Source organism: Acipenser ruthenus, chromosome 6 (assembly GCF_902713425.1).
Source record: "Acipenser ruthenus chromosome 6, fAciRut3.2 maternal haplotype, whole genome shotgun sequence".
NCBI classification, from domain to species: Eukaryota; Metazoa; Chordata; class Actinopteri; order Acipenseriformes; family Acipenseridae; genus Acipenser; species Acipenser ruthenus.
Genome location: NC_081194.1, coordinates 16,927,252 through 16,954,963, shown reverse-complemented (window position 1 = coordinate 16,954,963; position 27,712 = coordinate 16,927,252). Strand labels below are relative to the sequence as shown.

The window sequence follows — 27,712 nt, the reverse complement described above, 5'->3', positions numbered from 1 at the left end:
TATATATATATATATATATATATATATATATATATATATATATATATACTGACTGATTAAATCTAATGATTAATTTTTTTTTTTTTTTGTTGGATTTCAGTTCTGCTGATGCCCTTTTGAAAAAGATAAAGAAACTCTTTGGAGACCCACATCAAGCAACCGAGGACCTTAAACTGGGGGTGACAGACAAACTGGCGGATTACAGAACCAAGCTGGATGATGCCTAGGCACTACTGGCAGAGGCAAAGGGAAAAATCAGAGAAGCTAACCACTTATCTGCTGAGAACCAGAGAAACATGACTGCCTTAGAGGTCAGTACCCCATTGAGAGAATCCTGTAATCACAGTTCGTGTCTGGAAGTTGACCTTTTGGAGTCCTACAATTTTAACACATTTTAAAACACACAAAGCATCCATGTCCAGATCAGGTCAGAGGTTACATGCATATATTGTAATCTACCTATAATTTTTATTTTAGACATACACATTACAATTTTGATTCTAAACATGCTTTAAAAATGGTGTACTTTTATGTTACTGAAGTTTGTAAAAAATAAAATTGTTATTCTTTTTATACTTACATCAGAAAAATAAACAAGCTGTTAATGGTGGTAAGAAGGACACAGAAGGTATCCTGGCTGAAGGGGAAATTATTCTCGGTGAAGCCAATCAACTGCTGGATGGCATTAATCAAGAAATTGAAGTAAGCATAATTACATACATACATACAAACATACATACTAAGTAAGCTTTAGATTGGTGTGGCTTTTTATTGTTTTCTATCTGGGTGTGTTTAGGAAAAAAATACTTTGTGGTATTTTTGAATAATAGCTTACAATTTGAAACATGTTGTTTTCATTTTACTCTCCATCCAAATCTGTGTTAAAACACAATAAATGTTTGTTTAATTCATGCTAGTCTTAGCCAGTACTATATGCAACCTGAAGTGATTAATGACTCCTTGTTCAGTCTTATTAGCCTATTATCCTAGGAACACTTTCAGATATGTGTTTCATCTTTTCTTTTATTTCAAGTAAAGTCCGAGGTTTATACTAGCAGCACAAAGCAAATTGCTTAAGAAAGATGACCAGCAGGAGTTCCTCTGTTGATAGGTTTTCCCAGATTCTTCGCATTGCTTTCAAAGCACTGTTCTTTTATAGGCTTCACATGTTTTTAATCAATTACCACATTTGCAGTCGATTATAGATATAAAATATTGCATTCTTCAAGGATCTGGAGGAGTTCGGGAGGAATATAGGACCACTAAGAGCACAGCTCGAGTATGAAGTAGAAGAACTAACTGAAGGTCTGACTGAGAACAATCTCCCAGAACTTGTCCTTCAAGCTGAGAACCACGCAGCCCAACTCAATGACTCTTCAAGTATTCTGGATGGGTATGCTGTTCTATTGCACCATTGTCTTTCAAATGAAACAGATTGTAGCTAACAAAATAATTTAATATATTATAGGCCTTGTGCTTCCACTATAAAGGTTTTACATGTGCAGTTTTGAAGTGAAAACATTTAAATCATGACATATGGTACTATACTTGGTTAAATACAGTTCTAAGTTTGCTTGCCCAGCCTTCCTGGAAGTCTTTTACTGCTTCACTTCCTAGGGCCAAAGCCTGTCAGTCATGGGGGGGTGACTGGTATGTTACTGACAGGAAAGAAGGCCCTGAAAGGGTGGGGAAGATTTCACTCTCCGGGTAAAACGACCAATGAAGTTCAAGATAATACGAAAGCAAAGTTTTCTTCAGATTTAAGAATGATAGAAAGCTGCTTTTTAATATTGCTAATAGTGTAATTTTATCAAATCCCACAGAATCCTGGCAGAAGCTAAAAATATGTCATTTAACACTACAGCGGCATTCAAAGCCTACACTTACATCAAGCATTCAATTGAAGAAGCTGAAAATATTGCTAAGCAAGCGAAGGCCAGTGCAACAGAAGCTGTGCAGCTGGTAGGGACATCCATCTCTTTTATTCAGAATGTAATTTCACTGTTTTAACTACAAGTATTTGCATTGTTTACACTGATTCAGTCAATATTTTATGCTGTGAAGATTTAAGTCATGCTGTTGTTTTCACTGGTGAAACTCACTTAGAAAAAGCATCTCATTTATTTGAGTGTCCTGGGATGGTAAATGTCCTTGGAGTGCTTAATCATTTAATCATGAACCAGATTTTGATCAGACTCAATCAGTTACAGTTTTTTTATTCCTGATTTGTGGACCTGCTTTTTCTTTTCTATACCACTTATTTTATGACTGACAGATAAAGGTCTAAAGCAATTAGAGTGATGATTTTAAATTGCAAAAAAATAATATATATATATATATATATATATATATATATATATATATATATATATATATATATATATATATATATATATATACTGTGTGTGTATATATATATATATATATATATATATATATATATATATATATATGAATCACTGACTATAGAGTTAACACCACATTTCAGTGGCTTCATGTAGACCAAGTTCAATCTTATGTAGTGCAATCATTCATTTCCTTGGGCTCCAATATGTGAACAATATATGTTTTTTAATTCTATAAACATGTTAACAGTTCATAATCCTGTCAGCTGCTATACTTGTTGTTTGTTATTAACACTTATGTTTTGCATTTTGAATCCCCAGGCTTCCAGTCCTAAGGGCTCCTTAAAGGATGATGCCAAAACCTCACTTCAAAAGAGCTTCAGGCTGTGGAATGAAGCCAAAAAGTTAGATAACATTGTGAAAGGTACACTTTCAGATTTTGTAGGAAAGGTGCCTCACAAAAGCCAACTTTCATCCTAAAATTAGAAAAACTGCAATTTCTTGAGCACAATAGGTCAAGCAACTTTCTTATGGATGTAGGCCTAATTATCTTACAAGCCTGTTCATTATGGAGTATTAGCAATAATTCTGACAAGGTTAACAGATTAAATAAAATAAAGAAATTGAAGTTGAATTGTTGGCTTGGATAATTAAACAATAATACCTGACACAAAGGACATCACAGGACCGTGTCAATGTAGATATGAAATGTGCATGTTCTGTATAAATTTCTTTTTTTTCTCTTTGGGGGGTTATATTCTCTTTTATTTTTATTTTCAGAAAATGGTGACAATCTTGATAATTTACAGTCCAGACTAAAAGCTGCTGGTACAAAGAAAACATATCTGCTGAAGTCACTAAGTGATACTTTTGAAAAGCTTCATTCAATCCCCAATGGCAAGTATTAAGGCTGAAATACTTCCCTCCCTTGTCCTCTTTTATACCTCTAAAAATTGTTTTTAGCAAAATAATGAGAAAGAACATGTTGGGAATTAATTTTTTTCTGATTAAATAAATAAATAAATAATAAGAACTAGAAGTTGCAAGCAACTTTATGGCTTTCAAGGAGTTATTGTGAAATTTAAGCATTTTGATTGGTTGCCATAGCTACACTCTGTAATGAGGTATAAGCTAGTTTTGCATTTGACCTTAAGGAGAGGTCAAAGGTCACGATCAAGATAATTTTTGAATAAAGCATATATGGGTTCCTATATGTGTTCCATAGTAAACATGGCCCTATCAGCACACTGTAAGTAGTTATGAGCTAGTTTTACATTTGACCTTAAGGAGAGGTCAAAGGTCACGATCAATATCAAAGTATTTTTTTAATAGAGCATGCATTAGTTCCCATAGGCCACCACTACTCTGTGAAGTTTCAAGAGTTTTTGTTCAACGGTGTTCATTTTATGTGCAATATATGCAACTAGAGCAATGCTGACATTTGATTGGCCCATGGCAGCCATGTTTTTTACTGTAGCAACTTAATTTTGGTAAACTTTAAAGGAAACCATGCTTCAATCAGATTAGCAGTTTTGGAGAAGACATTTGTGTGTTAATTAGGTTATCCAACATGGCCGCCATACCACTGAACCAATCGGCTTCATTTCGAGAACCGTGCATCTTGGACAATTCCTAACCATGTGCCCCAAGTTTCAGAACTCTGCGATAAGTGGTTTCAGACAAGAAGATGTTTGTAAATTGTTCAAAATTTGTTGTAAAATCCAATATGGCTACCAAACCATACAGCCAATCGCGTTCATTCAGCTGTGGACATTAGTTCCCATTGGCATCTACAACTCTGTGAAATTTCAAGAGTTTTAATGCAACGGTTTTCATTTATGTAACTTTTAAGGTTTTGTTGGCGGAAAGAATAATAATAATCTTAACAACAATAGGCTTCCCAGCCATGGGCTTGGAAGCCTAATAATAATAATAATAATAATAATAATAATAATAATAATAATAATAATAATATACTTAAATAGACAGATAGACTTTGTTTGAATTTGTAATGTTTTTATTTATTTTGGGTGTCATATTTATGTCATATGGAAATTATCAAATCCTAGAAACAATTTAAAATCTGCTAAATTTTCATATATCTTTCAGACACAAGTTCAAAATTGCAAGCAGCCAAACACAAGGCCAGACACGCTAATGAAACCGCCAGTGATGTGCTAGGAAGAATCAAGGACATAAACATGAACCTCATGGGGCTACAGAAAAACTACAGCAAACTTGAAGATGGTGTGGCCAGAGCAAATGCTATAATACAAGATCCAGTGAAAAACAGTAAGATTTCATGTTTTTTTTTTTCAAGGATATCTTTTAGTCTAAAAATCTCCATATAAATGATCAATGTACAATAATTTCAGATGTAGCACTGTCTGAACGTCAAAATTGTTTTTAGTGCAGTGCAGCATGATAGTTAAAAGTTAAACATCACAATTTCCAGTCCTGAAAAGCTTTTATATCCTTAGAAGTGGAGCAGCATGTACTTCACTACTTATTCTAATTTCCAACTTTACCCAGATAAACCCATTTAGCTTGTTCTTTACAAGTCTACAAAGCAATTTTCATAAACCAACCTTGTGAGCATTTGAAACATTAATATAAGAAATATCATGCTTTACAATACCAATCTCTCATCGCCTGGAGGACAGTAGTACAAAGACCCACGAAAAAATTCTGTTGTCATTCTGAAGAGAGCTTCTTTTTATTTCACATCACATCCTATTTCAGTAATTCCCTTGTCTACCTTTTTGTACATTTTTGTGGTAAGCCTGACATGGATGCAATTACATGAACAGATACTGTTTCTTACATGTGTTTTTTTTTTTTTCTCTGTGCATAATTTTTCATCTACAGCAATAAGTATGCATCTCTTTTACCTGTACGTTATTTTAATCTGTTTATCGTAAGACACACCAAAGCTAATGCATTGTGGCGTATTGTACTTTGATGCTGCATGTGCACTAGTTGGATATAATAAAAGCTTCATTAAAAAAAAAAAAAAACATTATCCCTTTTTTGTTTAACTTTAACAAGATTAAGCCTATCCTTTGTAAGATTAACAAAGCGTGTTCTCTAATATGCGCTTATAAAGAATATGCAAATTTTATTCTCATTCCATGCAATTATTTCCCTTCACTAATATCATTTTCCTCCTTTACATAGACGGCTGCTAAACATTTAATCATGTTTGACGCTGTGTTTGTTTTTCTCTGTTGCTGCCTTCTGCTGAAAGCTTGGCTCCAAAAGAAACATTGGCACAGTTCACATTTCTGAAAACAGTTCTGACAACTAATGAAACTTGTTTTCTTTTTCTTTAAAGTTAATGCCGCTAGCGCCAAAGTTAAGGATTTAGAGGATGAAGCTGATCGATTACTGGAAAAGCTTAAACCAATTAAAGAGCTCCAGAACAACCTGAAAAAGAACATCTCTCAGATAAAGGAATTGATCAATCAAGCTCGAAAACAGGCAAACTCAGTGAGTAATCTCAATAGTATGTATTTAATTTATATAATCATCCCAGGTCACTGAAATGGAAAACATAATAACTACAGTAACACCTTTATTTACAGTCTCTTGAACTTAATGGGCATTTGCTGTTGCCAGTCAGTAAACATCATAACATTTTTAGTTTTGAATGCCAGTTATTCAGTGTGGCTCCATGAGAAGGTCAGAAGGTGCAGTACCTTTGGCACCAGTTAACTTAGGTTCTACTGTAGTTTGGCTTAACACAATAACTTTGTGTTTTAATGTTACATTTTTCGATCAATCCAGATTAAAGTCTCTGTATCATCTGGAGGTGACTGCATCCGTACATACCGACCAGAAATTAAGAAGGGCAGGTATAACGCCATCGTCCTGAATGTCAAGACAGCCATGCCTGATAACCTGCTCTTTTATCTAGGAAGTGCCAAATATGTAAGTCAGTTATGAACAATATTTAAGTTGTGGTATGAGATATCATGGCTTCACAAAGTAAATGGTTCGCTTTAGAATGTTAATGTTGAAACAAATAGGGAAATTATGTGTAATATATGCAAAATATATTGGAAAAGCTCAAGCCTTTCTGTTTCAAAGAAACAATTAACCATCTTGAAAGTGTTATGTAAATAGATGTTGGACAATGATATGGAAGAAAGTTCCAAATAGAATATAAACACCTTTTTTGTACAGGTTCTTTTAGTATTTGTATATTCAGCACTATTATGTTTTTAAATGTTATAGCAGATAGCTGGGATCAAACAAGGCCAGAGTTTTCCATTGGGAAATAAATACCTTAAAGTGTTACTGTCCCTGATTTATCTAACTATAATCTCATAGCCTTCTTTAGTGTAGATAATCTCAGGGTTAAAAAACTTTGCTTTCCAAAGTAACACAGTTGGAACTAACCTAAGCAGATATACAGTTGGTCCCTGTAACAGGGGAGATCTGGACTGACTATCTGGCACATGCGTGGTACTGCAGGAAGAGGTCCGCAGTCTCGTAGGATCCGCCTGTCAGTCATGGCAATGACACGGAGAGGTGGGGAAGAGGGTGTGTGGGCTTTCTCTCTGAGTGGCTGGGGCAGGCCTTGAGAGATTGCTCGGCCCATAAGAGCAGCGCTTGGTTGAGCATTTGGGTGGCCATGTTTGGGACTAGACGGGGATGCTGACAGAAGACGTCGGTGTAAAACAAGGACCAGGCAAGCCCGGCTGGGGAGACATTTAAAGAAAAAAATAGAAGAAATAATTACGTACCCGAGGGGACGTGTTTAGCTGTACGGGAAACTCTGGCCACCCCGGTGTATAGGATAACTGAGCGTAGGTCGGAGGCCCGTTCTGACTGGCTTAGCAGCAGTGGAGGCACTGCGTAAGCAGCACTTTTGTTTGTAGTTTTATTACTGTGTTTGATTTTTCCTTTTTCTTTTGCCTTTTGTTTTCATTATTATTTTTGAGCACTTGTATGTGCACTGGACTGTATACCAGTATTGGTAACCCCGTGGTCCTGTTTACTGTTGCCAGTATTTAGGCCACGGACAACAGCGCCCTCTCCTGGTAAAAATAAATCAGTGCGCCTGAGCGGCGTTACAAATAAAGTTCTGTCTCCTTTGTGTCAGTGAATTGCCCACCACCCTTCCACAGTCCCGCAAAAGAAGCAGACTCTCAAGATAATGTTTTAAAGCAAAGATCCTACACCAGATAGTTATTTTCATTTGTTCTGTTTTAGTCTGACTTCTTGGCCATAGAGATGCGTAAAGGAAAGGTGAACTTCCTTTGGGATGTAGGCTCTGGGGTTGGGCGTGTGGGGTATCCAGACATAACCATCAGTGATCAGAACTGGTACAGAATTGAAGCTTCACGGTAAGTTGAATTAAGCTTCACGGTAAGTTGAATTCTCCTTATGCATGTCACATGCTGTTCTACAACAACTGTCATAAGATTGCAATATTAACTGTCACCGAGTCCCAGTAGTTTCAATAAGCAGCGTGTTTTTGTTTAAAATGTAAGAAAATGAATTCCCAAAAACCATTTCACTTGTGCTGTCCATTTTGATGAATCGTGTAGATAATAATAATAATGTTACAGACCTTTCAGTATAAGCTAATTTGAAAGATTTCCAAGCCCCATACGGTTTGAGCTTAATACATTCCACACTGTACTAAAAGTAAAGCAGTACAACAACTACATGACAGCCCAGTAAACCAATAACTCATTTAATAAAATCTTGAGGTTCATATTTACATGATTTTAATGTATGCTGTAAGGACATGTGATAAGAACAAGCCGAGGTAAGAAAACAATTACTGATGTGCAACAATTTTTTTAAATCAAATTTACTGTAACAAGCTCAGCATATATTTACATAAATGAGCACCACCAACGAACATGCATTAAACTCTTCTTTGTATATATTAAACCTTGAGAAGAATGTAGTCATCAGTATTTTACTGTTGCATAAGGCAGCATGTATACTGAGCTAGTGTGGCTAATCTTATGGGAAAGAAGATTTCCCCAATGGCTAAATGTCATTAGTAAATGTGTAAATTGGGAATGCTCGATAATCTTTATAATCGTCTTATGAATCATCAGACCAATTACTAGGTAAGGTGTAAAGATAAACCATAATGCAACTAAGCAGAGGTTGATAAATCCCAGTGCACTGCCAAGGCTTCCTAAGCCTAGTATGCTCTGCTTGATTCCCAAGGGGCATTGAAGAAAAAAGGAAGTTAGCGTCATCACTCAGTATTTATAATTGGAGACATTATATATTTAGTTCATATATGTAATACAAGAATAAATGTTACATACTGTATCTGTATTAGAGAATGTGTTTAAAGCCAGCTCTGAAGCCAGTAGGTGACTCCTCCATGATTGCTCCAGCTCACTTGAAAATAAATTATATTTTAATGTGCCTTATATGTTCCATGTGTTATTTACTACATTTAGCCATTCACTGAACATTTTATTTCCTCAATTAAGTACAGTATTTGTTTGGCTTGTTGTTACTTCAACACTTTATTTTAGTACATTCTGTGTTGCTTACTGTACTTAAGGGGGAGCATTGTTTTAGAAATAGAGAGCTTTATAGGCTGCACAAGTTCTAAATGTTTTTGCTTTTTCTTTGCTTTAGCATTGGACGTAATGGCACCATTTCAGTGCACGCACTGGAAGGCCCTAAAGCCAGCATAATGCCAAGCACCTTCAGTGGAGTGTCACCTTCAGACTACACTATTCTAGACGTGGATGCCAATGCTTACCTGTTTGTTGGGGGTTTAACTACCAAAATAAAGGTTGTTCATATTAAAATGCAGTTTATATTCTAAAGACATTCTCTTAGGCTACATTAAACAGTATACTGTAGAGACCAACTTATTGCGAATGAGACAATTGTAGTGTTTTAATTTGTTTATTTATTTTTAAATCTGCAGAAAGCAGATGCTGTCAAAACAACCACATTCTCTGGCTGTATGGGAGAAACATATCTGGACAGCAAACCTATTGGACTGTGGAACTACAGGGAAAGACAAGGAAACTGTAAAGGATGCGTTGTGAGGTACATACATAAATAAAACTGTGTTAACTTGCTTATTTGAATAAAATCATTGCATTTCTTAACATCACCGCCTCTGCACAATACAGCAGGTAGGTCATTATTGTAAGTATCTTCTGTCTGTCTGCTCATCTCTTCAGATATAGATGAGGGCTTATTTTTCTTTTGTTTAAATTTCCAAATAATAGAAAGTAGAGAGTTTTCACCCATATCATCAATAGATAGTATGTACCATGCATTTTGTGGATTAGTGGGCTATAAAATGTAAATAACTAGATGGCCTGTTATAATAAAAATAGTTTTAACATAAATCTATTGTTTTTATAATGAATGCGTAGCCCCCAGCCTCCTGACACTGGAGGCACTGTGCAGTTTGATGGAGAAGGATATGCTGCTGTTAGTCGACCAACCCGCTGGAATCCCAACGTTTCCACAGTCATGTTCAAGTTCAGGACCTTCTCGACAAATGCTCTCCTCATGTACTTCGCTACAAAAGACATGGTAATGCACTTTTAAGTTGTTACTTTATGACTTCTGCCTATCTCTAGACTGAGTGCAGGAAATCTTCCCATTGAAGTGTCACACTCATTTCCTATTGAGGGTCTAAAGAGACCCTCATGACTAGTTTTGCAAGACTTGTCTGCAATTTAGCTAACAGCCACAAAATGTCAGTTTAGACTCAACATACCATAAGTAATTAACAATAATTAAACAATCATTACAATTAACAATCATCACTATGTAGAGACTCTTTTTACTACAAACTACCAATTAAAGTCTATTAAACATAAGTTAGATGGCCCTTGGTATTATACTATCACTGTATTTAAATTTACACTCCTGTAAATAGGTATAGCTTGGTTTTAAGGTGTTTTTTTCTGATTTCAGAGAATTCACAATAAGTAAACAGTTTATATTTTCAATATTCATCAACTTTATTTAAATTTTGAGCCACTTTCACATAATAAATCTCCAGCAGTTTATTATTGAACACAGAAGATTAGTTGAGAGATTGCAGATCTTACCAAAGCTTTCGTACACTGTGTTGTATGTGCTCCGTGCGCTACCATTGCTGGTAGTGTCACGTGAGCTGTTCAGTGTTGATATGTAAATACTGTAAATCCTGTTCGTCTGCAGGGCATATCAACTTCAACCCCCGTTATGATCTCCTGCCTGTCACTGTTAACAGATGGCTACTCTCTCACAAGCATTAATACCCTGTATCTTTCTAAACAAGGGATTTAGTGGAGCTCCCTAATAAAAGTTGAATCTGAAAACAATAAGTGTGTGAATATAGTTACAGCTGTGTATAATGGTATTTAAAAAAGGATTCATTCATCCGACTTTTTACATATCTGCCCTTACTCTGATCCCACCGCAGGCACATATGCGACGGACTACTGTATATAAAAAAGAAACTTGAGCTGATTTGAAAAAAAAAAAACATGGATTGTAGTCATTTCTTTACTTTTCAAGAACTTTGTAGAAAGTTTGAATACACTGCTCTTAACTCACTGAGCTCGCTGAGAATCAATTCAATCCCCCAGTTACGAAAAAAAAAAAATCTTTATTTGGTTGGATTATTATCCTCCATAGGGGAAACAGATTATCATTGACAAGAGACATGGTGAAGACACAGCTGTGGCAGGGAACATAACATAGTTGTATTTCTTTGTAACAAAGCAGATTGTAAAGAGGAAAAAAAAAACATCTATTTACCTTTGAATCAACAGAAAGACTTCATGAGCATTGAGCTGAATGACGGACGCATCAAAGTCAGTTATGATCTCGGTTCAGGCACAGCATCTGTGAGCAGCACTCAATGTCACAATGATGGAAAATGGAAAGCACTCACCATGTCACGAGTGCAGAAGAACAGTGGGTTTTCTGTTGACTGCAAATAAATTAATATACTGTCTTTGTGGTTACCTGAATTAAGAAATGGCCCCAACACTTTTGCATGACCTAGAATTTTAGGATTGAGACATAATTAAAAACAAAACAAAAAAAACTATATGAAGATAATTGATATTTTATTTAACATCATGTAGTCACAGAAACTACAAAATTATATCACAAAAGTCTATTGCAAACAATAATAGTAGTACAGTATGTTATGTTAAATTTCGAAATGTCACATTTATGTTAATGTAACATTATTCAGCAGGTTTCATTTGACTTAATGAAGCAATATTTGTTAATTCTATAGTGATGCAAAACTTGTGGCCATAGATGTACAGTATATTACAACAATGCCTGTCTCACTTGAAAAATCTTTCAGTGTTATTCAAATTGAGTTGGTAGTTTTATCTCTGCTCACTCCTGAAGCTGGTGGCGCAGTGTTTACATTAGGACTGCCATCCTGTTATCATTCATTTCCAGTCCACTGCACCTTCAAAGTTTTATCTCATCAATGAAAATCCCTAGTGTGCAATCTCATAATTAAAACTAGTACAGACTGCACTTTGGTACACTGGTACAGTACAGTGTAAGAACATAAGAACATAAGAAAGTTTACAAACGAGAGGAGGCCATTCAGCCCATCTTGCTCGTTTGGTTGTTAGTAGCTTATTGATCCCAGAATCTCATCAAGCAGCTTCTTGAAGGATCCCAGGGTGTCAGCTTCAACAACATTACTGTGGAGTTGGTTCCAGACCCTCACAATTCTCTTTGTAAAAAAGTGCCGCCTATTTTCTGTTCTGAATGCCCCTTTATCTAATCTCCATTTGTGACCCCTGGTCCGTGTTTCTTTTTTCAGGTCAAAGTCCCCTGGGTTGACATTGTCTATACCTTTTAGGATTTTGAATGTTTGAATCAGATCGCTGTGTAGTCTTCTTTGTTCAAGACTGAATAGATTCAATTCTTTTAGCCTGTCTGCATACAACATGCCTTTTAAACCCGGAATAATTCTGGTTGCTCTTCTTTGCACTCTTTCTAGAGCAGCAATATCCTTTTTGTAACGAGGTGACCAGAACTGAACACAATATTCTAGGTGAGGTCTTACTAATGCATTGTAGAGTTTTAACATTACTTCCCTTGATTTAAATTCAACACTTCTCACAATATATCCAAGCATCTTGTTATCCTTTTTCATAGCTTCCCCACATTGTCTAGATGAAGACATTTCTGAGTCAACATAAACTCCTAGGTCTTTTTCATAGTTCCCTTCTTCAATTTCACTATCTCCCATATGATATTTATAATGCACATTTTTATTGCCCGAATGCAATACTTTACACTTTTCTCTATTAAATTTCATTTGCCATGTGTCTGCCCCATTCTAAATGCTGTCTAGATCATTTTGAATGACCTTTGCTGCTTCAACAGTGTTTGCCACTCCTCCTATTTTTGTGTCGTCTGCAAATTTAACAAATTTAAATGGTCACTGGACCCCTTCCCAGTGTGCGCATGGGGCCCAAAGAACCCGCGCGGGGTACCAGCGGCTCGCCAAATGGTCCCTGGCACCTCCCCAGTGCACGCTCAGGCCCCAGCGACCCCTCACGGGGTCCCAGCGGCTCTCCAAATGGTCCCTGGCACATCCCCAGCACGCACGGGCGCCAGAGACTTTGTGCGGGTTCCAAGCGGCTCGCCAAATGGTACCTGGCTCCTCCCCAGTGCGCGCACGGGACCCAGCGGCTCGCAAAAGGGGCCCTGGCCCCTCCCCAGCATGCGCACGGGCCCCAGAGACCCGGTGCAGGTTCCGAGCGGCTCGCCAAAAGGTGCCTGGAAACTCCCCAGCGCGTACAGGGCCCAGCAACCACGCACGGGGGTCCCAGAGGCTCGCAAAAGGGTCCCTGTCCCCTCCCCAGCATGCGCACAGGCCCCAGAGACCCCGTGCGGTTTCCGTGCGGCTCGCCAAATGGTCCCTGGCCCCTCCCCAGCGCGTACGGGGTCCAGCTAACCCGTGCAGGGTCCCAGCGGCTCGCAAATGGTCCCTGGCACGTCCGAAATGCGCGCACCAGGCCCAGCGACCTCGCGCAGGGTACACAGGCTCGGCAAATGTTCCCTGGCACATCTCTTATCTAGCTACAGTGAAATAAAACATATTTTCAATTTAAAAAAAATTGTTTTTCTACAATTGTGAGTGTTTGTATTTCATACACACAGTAGCAGACTAGTAAAAAAAAAAAAAAAAAGTAGCTAACTACAGCAGTAAATAATCTAGTTGCCTCACTTTATGTGAAGTGCAGTGTCACAAAACATGTGCCCATTATGGTATTCTAACAACTTTTTCTCCTCCTCAGCTAATGTGGCAATAGTGGATATAGACACCAATAAAGAGGAAAAGATAGAGACTGTTTCTGGGGGCACTAGTTATGGCCTGAATTTGAAGGACAGAGAGGATTTACTTTGGGGGTTTGTCAACTCTGAGAAACTTCAGGTATGAAAACTCTGGAAGATTACCACCTTTTAGTTATATATTCCGTGTCGTTTATCCAAACTGTACCATGTTGTGGTATTGCAGGAGAACAGTATTTGGAAAGTGAATGGCAGAGATTCCACTTGTCATAATGTATAATGCAAAATGTTCCCACACTAAAGTACTACAATTAACATGCTGTATAATTATATTTTATTGCTGTACTACAATTTTTATTGCAATAACATTTGTCTAATTATGACATTTCTGCGTAAGTGAAGTACAGTATAGTATTCTGATGTAAAGTAAGAAAGATATAATTCTAGTACATTACCACTAAACTTTTATTTTATTTTATTTTTTGTACATTTGGTTCTCACAGTATGAAAGCCAGGTAAAAACCCATTAATTCATGCATGCATTGCGCAATTGCACGCGTTTAGCCCAAAAAGTTTTATTACACAACTTTTAAAGTTTTTATGTGCAGCCTGGTGTACATTTAGTTATTGGGGCTGTGATGCAAAAGAGCAAAACTGCCTTTTAACAAGGCATTGTCATCTGATGTCATCTGTGCTAAGAATGCTACATAGTTTGAATATTTAGATGTAGCTTCATTAATCTTGTTTGAAGAGGTTTTGAGAAGTAACATGCAAAAGAAAAAGAATCAGCAAATGTTTTCTGAGGCTATCAATAATGTTCTTATATTCTCTTTTAAAGACCTTCATGTTCATATTTGTTTGACTATAAAAATGTAATTCTTTTTTTTACTGCAGAGCGGAGGTGACTCTTAAGAAATTTGCTGGTTGTCTCAAAGACATTGAAGTTTCCAGAACTCCCTACAACTTTCTAAGCAGCACTGATTATACTGGAGTGACCAAAGGGTGTTCTATAGAGGTGTGCCTACAGTTACCCTAATGGTGTTATTCCATAAAATATTACTTTTATGTTTTATTTCTATCATGCTGTTAGCTCAATGCAAGTTAAACTAAAATGGGTGTGTTATACACTGTACTGTTATGTGTGTTATTCTCTATTATTGTTTCTATTTAGAACAGTATGACATTTTGTACTATAATGTCACTTTTTAACCACAGTAAAGCTACATTTGTGATGAGAGATGGTATAAAAAATGACAAAATTGAGTAGTGCAGCTGTAATGTGATTTTGAATAGTTTCCATTTATTAACTCACAGTTGTCACAGAGGGGACAGAAATAACAGCGTGCAGCCACTTTAGTCCTCCCGAGTAGGTCTTAGTGGCAAGTCTCAAACTACTGTAGAGCCCAAGCAGGGGACTGAAATCCTAAACTCAGTTGTTTTGCTTTTGACAGAATATCCACACTGTTAGCTTTCCAAAGCCTGGGTTTGTTGAGCTGAATCCATTCTCTTTTGATGTGGGCACAGAGATAAGTTTCTCTTTCAGCACTTAAAATGACACTGGCATTATCCTCTTTGGCAGTGGGGGAGCCCCAACTCCACCCAGGAGGAAACGTAGGCAAACCGGTCAGGTGAGTTAACCGAGATCACATTGCTATTGGAATTCTTTTTTGTAAAGGAATTAAACAAAAAAATGTATTTTCACACCAGAATAGGGCACTAGATTATTTGATTTCCAACCTCCACAGTGTGATATACTGCATCTTTGTTTTAAGTTTTGGAATAATATAAAACTATATCACCAAGCATTTCCACTGCAGTTCTGTCTCAGACTAGAGCAGAGTTTGTCACCAGCTCCGTACAAGTTGTGTTACCGGTAATTGCAATTTGTAGTACCTTAAAATGGCCATTTTATATTAGTGTTAACAATACCTAAGAATACATTGGGGCCTACATTAATTTAAGTTAGACAGTAAAGAAGACGATGGTAGCTTTAACCTCTAACATTAGTGACAAAATATATTTTACCATATCAATTCTACTAGTGCTGTGATAGATCTTATTAAGGACTAGTTAATCCTAGTAAACCTGAGGAAAATATTATAAAGTCTAGTGAAGCACCTTGGCAAATCTCAGACATTAAAACAGTGAATGGTGTTTAATTGTTTTAAATATTTATACCATGTCTAATTTAAGGCTTTGTGTAATTTATATAGAAGAAAGCATCCTTGTAGTGGTCATTGCACCAATTAAGTTTATTCTGTAGTTGCTCCTTTTGGCCCTATAGATTCCTGGAACAGCCTTGAAGCTAATGTATTGTGACCATTAAGGAGCCAACAGACACACCATTGCTATAGCAGAATTTAATAAGGCGACCGCCTGTAAGACAACCATTCTTTCTGTTTAAAATATACTGTGTTCATGTACCTGCAATTCCCTCTGTAGCCCTACGCTGCAGTATTCCTGTACAAAGGTCATCTGGAAGTTGTTATTTTCATTGGAACCCAGGATCCTCGCAGAGCAATGATGAAACCAGAGGAGGGAATTCTGCACAATGGCAGAGAGCATTCCATCAAAATAGAAAGAACACGGGGTTAAGGAACCTCAAGTGACAATGAAAAGAAGTACGACAGAATTTTTCTGCTGGTCTTGACTTTTGTTTCTAATCAAAAATAGCTGCCAGGCAGTCATCTTGGTGTTTTTTCAGTTACCATGATTGCTTCAAAACAACTGAATCAATGTTCTTGAAATGTTTGTGACTGATCGCCCTTGTTTGTATATATGTGTGTGTTAATTCGAATTTGAAGAGAAGCAAAAATCCTTGACTTGTGGACATCTTTGTTCTTTTGTTTTTGGTGGTCCTATTTTGAAGCAATTGCGTATTTTAAGAGAAAAAAATCAAATCATGTAGCAGATACATTATTGTCCTTGCTAATTTATCTGTTACTTCCTGCAAGTTATTGAACAGTGGTTTTATTTCTCTGAAAATCTGCGTGTTGCACTTTCTTCATCTATGGAATGGTCCCCAAAAACCCATGTGATTAAATTATGTTCAAACTTGTTTTGTTCGTCAGTAGGAACAGATGGACATATTTAAATACTAGTCCTCCCTATTTGAAATGAAGATCGCTTACGTGTTCAAGTACAAGTCTCATATACTGTTTCTGTTTATGTACCGAAACAATACAAGACATAGTAAGATATTGTCCTTTTAGAGTATAGTAGGTGTGATTTTGATTGCAGTGATAGCTCCCAATTTGAGTTCTAACTGCATTACGTCTGTGTTTCCAGAAAATTTACAGTACAAGTGGATGAAGAGAACAGGCTGGCACAGAGTCTGCCCAATGACCAGTCGATAAACATTAAAAAGCTCTTTGTTGGTGGCATCTCCTCATACGTCCAGGCCAGCATGCTTAGGAGCATCAATCCTTTCGAGGGTTGTATATGGAACTTAGTCATTAATACCCTGTAAGTGCTTTCAGACCTTTTAAGTTAACTTGTCATGTTGCTACAGTACATAAGTAATGTATTGTTTTGGAGTCTTATGCTTGCTTTAAAGTCAAAATGTGTTCATACATTTAAAGTCTCTTGACTGGTTACTTGCCAAATATTGTTTTACCTGAATTTTATTTTTTGTTTTAATGATCTGTGATGCTGTTTTATCAGATTTAATATATTTCCTGCAAGTGATGATAATGTCCATTTATCACTATACCCTGCTGATAATTTACATTTCTTTGATTGGGCTGCATCTTATTCATCCACAATTACCAGCTCTGCCCCAGCAAGCATAGTTGTTATGGACAGTATTCCTTTTATCGATTTATCCATTCATACAGTAGTAACCCTTTCTTTATCTGTAGCCCTATAGACTTTGCTCAGTCTGTGTCTTTTGAGAATGCAGAAATTGGACAGTGCCCTAACCTGGCACCCCCACCCAAGCCACTGCCAGAAGAGGAAATAGACGAAGTTACTCAAGCCTCTGAACAATCCCTACCTAAACCTGCTGTCACCACAAAACCCATTGTCAGGCAGTCAGCAACACCAGCGCCTGTAAGTGCTTCCTGTTCCAAAACATATTACAATGACACAAACAATCCAAGTGAAGTGTGGCATTCAATACAGGAGTTAGTCGGGTCCAGGCTATTCCACTGCCAGCCGTGGACGGGAGTTCCCAGGGGGCGGCGCACGATTGGCAGAGCACCGCCCGGGGTGGGAAGGGCTTAGGTTGGGCAGGATGTCCTCGGCTCACCGCGCACCAGCGACCCCTGTAGACTGGCTGGGCGTCTGCGGGCCTGCCTGCAAGCGTCCCAGAGCTGCGTTGTCCTCCGACGCTGTAGCTCTGAGGTGGCTGCATGGTGAGCCTGCAGAGTGTAAAGAAGCGTACGGCTGACCACACACGTTTCGGCGGACGCATGTGTTCATCTTCGACGAAGCGGTGATGCAGACTTAAAATTGGGGATTTCAAATTGGGGAGAAAATGGGGTAAAAAACAATTGGCGATTTCAGATTTATAAAAAAAATTAAAAAAAATAAATAAAAAAAATACAGGAGTTAGTTAGGTGGCATAGTACACTAGTTGTATAACCCAGGTTTATCTTTTTTCGGATTCAAGAGCACTGTATGTTGTCTGTTTTACCTAAACCCACTGCTCTTCTGTCAATGCTGCCACACAGATACTTTAATCCATTTTGACTACTTTACCTTGAACCATTCTGTGAAAATCAATGGTTCTTTAAATAATGTGCATAACATAAGAGTGATCATATTTCACTATTGCAGGCTGTGCTGTTTTGCTGTAATATGAGTTGAAAAGTTGCCATTACATGTTAAAAGGTTTCAAATGGATTGATAAATTATCTGTGTGCAATAATAATAATAAATATGGCCAACACTGATTCTCTGCTGTTTTATATATTAATAAAACAAGGATGTGACAATGCTTTAAAATAAGAAATAGTAAGTCAATTCATATGATCTAAATGAAAAAAAAATCACACCAGCTGTTCACCAATTCAGCCACCAGATGGGGTAAGTTCTTAATACTACAGTATTTGTTGCCTTATATCTGAAATGTAAAGAATTATTTATGTTTCCTGTAGTTATTAAATGTTTATTACTATGCTTCCCGTACCCAGAAACAATGTTCACAAAGAAGAAACCTGTTCTATTCTACATACAAAATCCAAAAATCAGGATATCATGTAAGACAATTGAGGTGATATAAAAAAAAAAAAGTAGAGAGATTGGGTCTGAAATGCAGAACAGTTAACATTGTTTCTCACTTCTAAAACACTTCAGCTTGAATAACACTTGCTTGACATCTCAACACAGTGTTTTAAAGTACTATATAAATTACTTTTTTTCCCTCTTCCATATTTTTATATTAGAAAATGTAAAATCAGACAATCAGATACTAGTGTGGTGTCTAGTATTTCAGAAAGATAAACTATGTCTATGTGCCTTTAAAGCAATAATTCTACAACTAACTAAAGCTTTGCATTCCAAATCCTCCATGCCTGTACTTTGTATCTCCAAACATTTGTTTCCCAAATGTAGTCTTTCACAATCTAACATTGCACTTTCCACTTCTTTGGATTGTGTGGTATTATGAAATTATACTACCCAAGACTGCCCCCGGAAATATGGTACACACAACTGAATCACACCAACATTCCTTCTCATGCCGATAATGACTCTGCATTACTCTGCTGTAAAGTGTTTCAGCCAATCAGAGTGCTGCATTTTAGTTTGTTCCTGAGTTTCACAGCAGCTACACTGTCACATTAGAAAACTGCAATCAAATTGCATCACCGCTTCACTTTCTAAAAATGAATAAACACAGCGCGCTGCCATCGAGACAGAACAGCAACTACGCTGACAGCCAAACAGTCCACAACAACAATAAAAGCTACAAATAAACCTATTTGAAATAGAGACTTAAATTAAGGGAAAAACTAGCTCACAAATCTTTTATGCTGGTTCCATTTCTAATCATTTTACTCTCACAATCACTACAACTGATCATTACTCATTCCCTAAGCATATATATATATATATATATATATATATATATATATATATATATATATATATATATATATATATATATATATATATATAGTATTTTGTCATACTTGTACTTGGAGGAACCAAAGTCATTGTATTCATCTTGCGCTTAATTGTATTATTACTTGTACTGTGATCCTTGAAATGTATTTTTGTTTACGACTGTAAGTTGCCCTGGATAAGGGCGTCTGCTAAGAAATAAATAATATATATATTGTGAGACAGCAGGGAGGGGGTTAAAACCTCTCTGCAGTAAAAACATGTGCAGAATGCACATTTGTGTTGATTTATTTGATTTGTTAATTGTTTTATTATTAATTATCCCCTGCACCTGGTAGCCATTGTTAAATTAGTACCAGGTGCAGGGTATTTAAGAGAGGCAGCTAGTTTGCTCAGGGCTGCTGAGTAGGAGGCAGAAAGAGGTACTCTGTTTCCCAGCAGTTGTAAGGTAACGTGTGTTGTATTAAACCTTTGTGGTGTTGTTTATTGTTTAGTGGGGAAACAGCCTAGCTGTCCCACTGGTAGTCAGGGTGTTCCTGTTTGTTTAGTTAGTGCTCGTACAGAGCTAGGTGTTTGTTTTGTATTTTGTTTATTTGGTGTTTATTAAAAATAGCGCACCAGTGCTTAAAAATCAATTTCTTGTGTGCTGGGTCAATTTTTAAAGGGGCAACGAACCCGAGTGGGTGAGTTCGTTTACAATATATATATATATATATATATATATATATATATATATATATATATATATATGTGTGTTACATGTGACAAAACATGCAGTTCAAAAAATAAAACATCAATAACTATAATAATAATATAAGGAATACAATCTCGTTGAAAGATAAATGACCCAAGACCCAAGGTGGAGGATCCATGTCACCAGAAGCCTGAGATACAATTACAGGCTTTTTATTGCACACCTTGGTGTCTTTTTTTCTTGTGGCAGCATTTTCCTGATTTTCAACAAACACGTCACGTCTGTTTTCAGAGCTTAAAATGTCTATTTCGCTTCAACCGCTTGCACAAGATACATGCGAGTCCACACTTATGAAGACGAAATTTTGCAAGCCATAGGTACGCACTGTGCGTAACGTGTGTACAGCTGCGGGCACTAGTGACTGTACCATGACTCTGTCTGCGAACTGGACAAAGAATGAGGATATCCTTTATTCATTGACTGGAGATTTGAATTGTAATTCACTTTTTTACAACTTAAAGTTATACAGCCACTGTAACGAAATGTATTAAATACATTAATAATGTATTGTATGGTTTTAAAGTAACTACATGTAGGGGCAAAGGATGAGCCAGATTATATTAGTCTTATTTAAAATTATTTTATTCCAGGCGAACAATTTGTTTTTGATAATTATGCTAATATTCAGTTTATAATGTATTTACTAAGCATCTTTTAGCAATCTTGTCATAAGTGCCAATTATTTTTCACAAGTTTCTGGCTTGGTGCCAGATACATTTTAACAAAACAACTTGCAATTTGGTAGAAAATAAGTTTGTAAGTGGATCAAATCCACTGACAGTGTTACAATAACAAAAATTATCCATCTGTTAGCAGCAGCTGACTCTTAAAGCAGTGAACTGAACAAACTTTTTAAAGTTTGTTTAGAAATGAGTTGAACAGATTTGAAAGAACACATTCGTCAATGTATTTACCTACACATGTAATGATTCTTTCCTCCACAGGTTACTTGCACTGCTGAAACAGAGCCAGTGACTTTGCTGAATGCCAAACAGTTTGGCCTTTCCAGAAATAGCCACGTGGCTATGGCCTTCGATGACACCAAGGTTAAGAGCAGGTATAGATGTTCAATGTGAATAATTAAATTACTAAATATGAGTCATATATTGTTAAATCCTCTTTTATGCAGCAAAAAAAAGCCTTACTACATCAAGGTGGAGAAGGCATCAATTACTGTAGCAAATCAATTTTATATAACACAATCATTCATAAATATTTTATGCAGATTTCATTACGGAATGTGAATGTCATTTAATTTCTCTTTTGTTTTTTCAGACTAATAATTGAGTTTGAAATCAGGACGGAGGCTGAATCCGGTCTTGTATTCTACATGGCAAGAATAAACCATGCAGACTTTGCAACAATCCAGCTTAAGGATGGAATAGCGCATTTGAGCTTTGACCTAGGAAGTGGAAACACAAGCACATCAGTTCAACAGAAAATCAACAATGGCCAATGGCATAAGGTAAAGATTGGTGGGTTTGGTATGTATCAATGCTTGTAATGTTTTATCCAGCTCGACTACTGTATGTATTATATTCGTATTTTTCCTATAAACAATTCAACTGAACGCATTTGTGTCCCACCAAACTCCAGATTTGAACAGACAACAGAAATTCATAATACTGCAATATACAGTATTAAAACTATCACCTTGTGGGCTGCGTTCAGCAACTGAAATATATGCAGAATGTTTTCACCACGCACTACCTTCTTTATCCTGTTTGCCAAAAAAAAGTTCACCAATGTCTGGGGAGGATTACAGATGACTGCATGGTTGGAGACAGCCCTGGTGTCTTAAAGGGGAAGCTTTTTCAAGTTTTTGTCATTCAGCTTTTTCTTTGTCCTTACAGGTTAGGGTATTGCGAGACAAGCAACGAGGAATATTAACAGTTGATGGACGTTATTCCAGACACACCACAAGCCCTAAGAAAGCAGATATTCTTGATGTTGTGAGCATGTTATATATCGGAGGTTTACCAGTGAATTACACAACGGGAAGAATTGGACCTGTAAGTGTATTTTTTTAATTCAGCATACATTCATTATATATATATATATATATATATATATATATATATATATATAGATATAGATATAGATATAGATATAGATATATATATAGATATATATATATATATATATATAGATATATATATATATATAGATATATATATATATATATATATATATATATATATATATATATATATATATATATATATATATATAATGGGAAGTAGAAACATATTTTGATTTTTAAGGTCCATAAAGATTAGTGTTTAGTGAGTTTAAATGGATAAAAACTAATATCATGTTGAAATGGCAGGGTGAATTGTTTGATTAATGCTGTTTAAGCCTATTGGGTTTTTGTGTAACGCAGCTTTTATTTTTTATACAGGTTGTTTACAGCATTAATGCTTGTATCAGCAACTTTAAAATGCTGAACTCAATGTTAGACTTGGATAACCCAACCTCCAACTATAATGTTGGTACCTGCTTTGTCAATGCTCAGACAGGAACCTACTTTAATGGAACTGGATATGCAAAAACAGGTATTTCTAAAAGCATAAAAAGAAAGAAAAGCAAATTAATTTATTTAAAGGGAAACAAAATGCTAAAACGACAATATACCTGCTCCTTGTTTTATCTCCATTTACAGTGGGAGCATATAAGGTTGGCACAGATTTGTTGATAGAACTGGAATTCCGCACATCTCAGAGGAGTGGCGTCCTATTAGGAATAAGTGGCCAGAAAATGGACGGCCTTGGAATCGAACTGGTCAATGGGAAAGTAAGTTGTAGTACTGACACTTACAACATTCATAGATGCATAATGTAAAACTGTATTTAGCTTTTAAACATGAATCTTAGTAAGCAAAACAGGTTTAGATGAGTTGGTAAGCTAAACATGCCATGAATTTCACAGATCAGGAATCCAGATTGCATGCAATCACAGATTGTAACACTTCAGTATGTAGCAATAGGCTCTGAGTTCAGTGCCTCTTTAAGCCAGTTAAACATACATGGCCCTGATAACACAAGGATCATTAGGACAGTTGTCAGAATCTGAGCATATAAAAAGATGCCTGTCAGTCTGTCTGTCCATACGTCCATACTTATGCCACACATACATTTTTGTACATACATTGTATAAAAAGTGCATCACTCGCCAACAAAATGCTTTCAATGTGTAGTCACTATTTTTGATGAGTGTTGGTAAGCTAAACGTACAGATTGTGACACACCATGCAATACACATACCTAGATTATTTTTTCTTAAATAAAGGAATGAAAATCCATCACTGATCAACCATTTTTTGTTTTAATAATGTATTTTCTCTTAAAGTAGTCAGTAGCAATACCCGATGCGTTGTCCTGGCTTCCACCTATCTTGTTAAACAAGACTGTGCTGAATATCCATTACTTGTAATTGATTCTCAGATGCTGTTTCATGCTGACAACGGTGTTGGCAGGTTTACAGCCACCTACGAGCCAGATTCCCAAGGCGGGCTGTGTGACGGGCAGTGGCACAGAGTGGTAGCCACTAAACTGAAACATCGCCTGGACCTCACAGTAGATGACAAGAAGGTGGAAGGTCAAAGTCCTAATGCTCGCTCAACTTCAGCCGATACTAATGACCCAGTCTTTGTTGGAGGATACCCTGGTATGTGTGGATATTTGGGGTTAAATTAGCTTTTCTGCTTTTTAGCTATTCCACTCAGACAGATAACTCCTACACATCTCAAAATCGTGTAATATTGTGAAATTGATCTTCACACTGTTTGTGCTCCAGTGTCTCAAAATTAAGTTCAGTTTTACACTACAAAAATCGTTGGGTTTAGGACTATCTTCTGTAGCATTTTGTGTTATACTTTGTCAATAAGAAGACTTGAATCAGTTTGGTATTTTTATTTAGGGACACTATCAGCCTCCCCCTTTGAAATCTGCTTGCCCCTACATCACTCTATGAGCCCAGATAGTATAATCAGATATGAATAAGTGTATTGCCTTTTCAACATAGGCCTATATGGCTGCAATCACCTATACAAAATATTTTTACAAATTGTAAAGCCTAGTGGAATGTCTTTGTTTGACTGGATTATAGCAATATAACCAACAACTAGTTGTCAGTGAGTAATATTACATATATGTAAAATTAAATAAATCAAATGATGTGTCTTTCAGATGGGCTGAAGCAGTTTGGATTAACGCTTAACACCCCTTTCAAAGGATGCATCCGGAACCTTAAGCTAACTAAGGGCTCCAAGCCTCAGGAAATTAACTTCAGCAAAGCTTTGGAACTGCAGGGAGTGCAGCCTATGACATGTCCTACAAACTGAACATGAAACAGTCTTTGTTTTAGAGTTTGAACCTGTTAAAAAATATTATTTATATATTAAAATATAAAATTCATTCTCATAAAGATGTGCTAACAAGTTCATGTTTTATTTGACAATGGATTCATAATGTCAAGATTACATATTTAGGCTAAGTTTTAGCCTTGTGTAATAAAAACTAACCATGTTTAAACTTACTATTTTAGAACTTGGAAAAAAAAAAATATATATATATATATATATATATATATATATATATATATATATATATATATATAAATTATATATAGTGACAGACTGGGGAGAGGAAGGGAGAACAAGTGTAGTCCAAGGAGGGAGCTGCAGGACTACAACCCCCAGAATGCCACGGGAGGGAGCCAGGACGTGGTTCACCTGGCTCCAGCCTTTAATCATTATCACCTGCCTGTGTGAAATGAGTCTGTCACAGTGAAGAGAGAGAGAGAGAGAAGAAAAAAAAAAAACCTGTGTGAACCTTTTATTGTTCTGTTTGTATTTATTTTGTGTTTTGACACGGGTAAGCAGCTTACCTGCCCAGTTTGTTAGTTTAGGGTTTTATTTTGAAAAGTTTAGTTTAGTGCTCCAGCGTGAGCTAGGTTTTTGTTTCTGTTTTATTTATTCTTTTATTATTATAAATAATAAAAGTACGCAACCGTACTAAAACCATCAATCTTGTGTCTGGGTCTGAAACTTGAAAGGGCAAAACGAACCCGAGCCACAAGGCTTGTTTACTATATATATATATATATATATATATATATATATATATATACACACACACACAGTGGTTGTTTTGAATCTAGTTACAAATGGAAGTAGTTTATTAAAATACTATGCATGGTGTGATGGAGGCATCCTAAAATTATTTTAATATCAGAATTGTCTGTTCAAAATTTTAAAAACTACAGTATAGCTCTTTATAGCTTAACTGTCAAAATATTAAATTACAAAGTCATTGAAAATGTAATCTAGTTTATTGGATTTAAAATGTATGTGGATTGTTAGATTTGCATGTGTGTAACTTTATTTACCCCCTAGTCACCATAGGTGAAATGTTAATAGTCGTTTCAATGCCAGTCATGCAATTTGTAAACATGGCATTATTATAAGCCGCTTTAGTTTTGAATCCCAGAAAGTAATTGCTACCATTAATAAGATGACCTAAATTAATAAAGAGCTGTAAACATATGATGCTAATGTAAAAGTAATGTACGCAGTACTGTATGTTCTAATGGTAGGATGTTAAATTTAAGAAGAGGAGGGATGTAGTGTCGTACTGGCAGCATAATGTAATGAAAGTTAGCCTTCTAGCTGGAAATAGTAGGAGACTAGAAGAGTGTGTAATGGCGGCAGTACGCAGTAGTTACTATATGTGTGAGAGCTAAATAAAAGTGTTAAACTTGACCACCTGGAATCCCCCAAGTATATTACAATACCATCTGCAGCGAATTCACATCTTGACATTGAACTCACAAGTATTTCTGGAGAAAATTGGTAGTATTTCCTGCCCAACTCACGTGATAACGGGTAACTCGGAAAAGCATGGAAACACCTCCTTTTTTCACCAACTTGAGTTGTCCATCAACTCGAGTCCTGGGAGAATTCAGACCAATTCGAGCACACTTGAGTCAACTTGAATTGGCTGTCCATGGAAACGAGATATTAAATCAACAAGTAGGGGAGACGAGGAACAGATTTAAAATGTGTTACCTTTCTATTATGCAGATTATTTCAGATAGTGGTGGGGGGGGGGGGTTGGGTGTAGGGTGTAGGTTGGCCAGGGTGTCCTTGGCTCACCGTGTACCAGCGACCCCTGTAGACTGGCCGGGCGCCTGTAAGCTGCCCAGAGCTGTGTTGTTCTCTGACGCTGTAGCTCTGAGGTGGATGCATGGTGAGTCTAGTGTGAAAAGACACGGTCGTCTGACGGCACATGCTTCGGAGGACAGCGTGTGTTCGTCTTCGCCCTCCCGAGTCAGCACGGGGGTGGTCGTGGTGAGCTGAGCCTAAAAATAATTGGATATCCTAAATTGGGACAAAATAATAAAAATAATTGACGACTACTAATTAAAAAAATAAAAATAAAAAAAGAATAATTAAATAACACATTTTATTTAACCCTTAGAGTCTGAGCCATTTTCGCCTGTTTTTTACTGTTAGATTTGTGGTTATAACTCTTAACTATAAAGGTTACAGGTACATGAAATGAATGTGTGCACACACTAGGCTTTCATAAAAAAAGCAAAATAGTCTGAAACTCAGCCTGTTAAATACAGGTAACAAAAACCACAGAAAAAGAGAGATGCTTTTTAGAAAAATGTATTGTTTGTAAAAAATATTTTAGCATGAAAAACATTGATTGTGAAACAAGATCACTTTTGTTTTTTCTCCCGTAACTTGAATAAGACTATAGCCCCTTTAACACTGGCACTCTTACTCCTACCCTGGTCCCAACCCAGGTTCTGGCTATCCATGTCACAGTCCCGTGTTGTGTAAACACACAAGTTTCCAGTAACCTACTTCACGATGTGAGTCGACACGCTTTGACCCGGGTCGAGCGAGACAAAATACATGATGGCCGTTCTTAAGCCGACAAAATAAAACAGCCACGCCTGCATGAAGATTTCACTTCCGCAAGGCACTTTTCTGTTTATTCTGTTTAGCCATATTTTTGTTGACTGGGACACCATTAGCCAGATTGCAGCAGGGATGAAGAAACATTTGCTCTAATCAACATTTGGGCAGACGGTACAATCCAGATAAGCTTGGCTGAAAATGTCTGTAACAAGCTGCTTCTGGCATTGACATGCATATTGTGTATATTTTGTTCTGTCACCCAGGTCGACACCGGGTAGAGCATGCCAGTGTGAAAGGGTCTTATGATTCTGCTTCATTAATAATGTAAAAAAAAAA

The 27,712-nt window shown here is 36.7% G+C and overlaps 1 pseudogene; it reads left to right on the top strand.

Moving 5' to 3' along the window:
• LOC117411262 (laminin subunit alpha-2-like) overlaps positions 1-24,994 on the top strand; it is a 67,381-nt pseudogene extending 42,387 nt beyond the window's left edge.
• Positions 24,995-27,712: the final 2,718 nt, after the last annotated feature.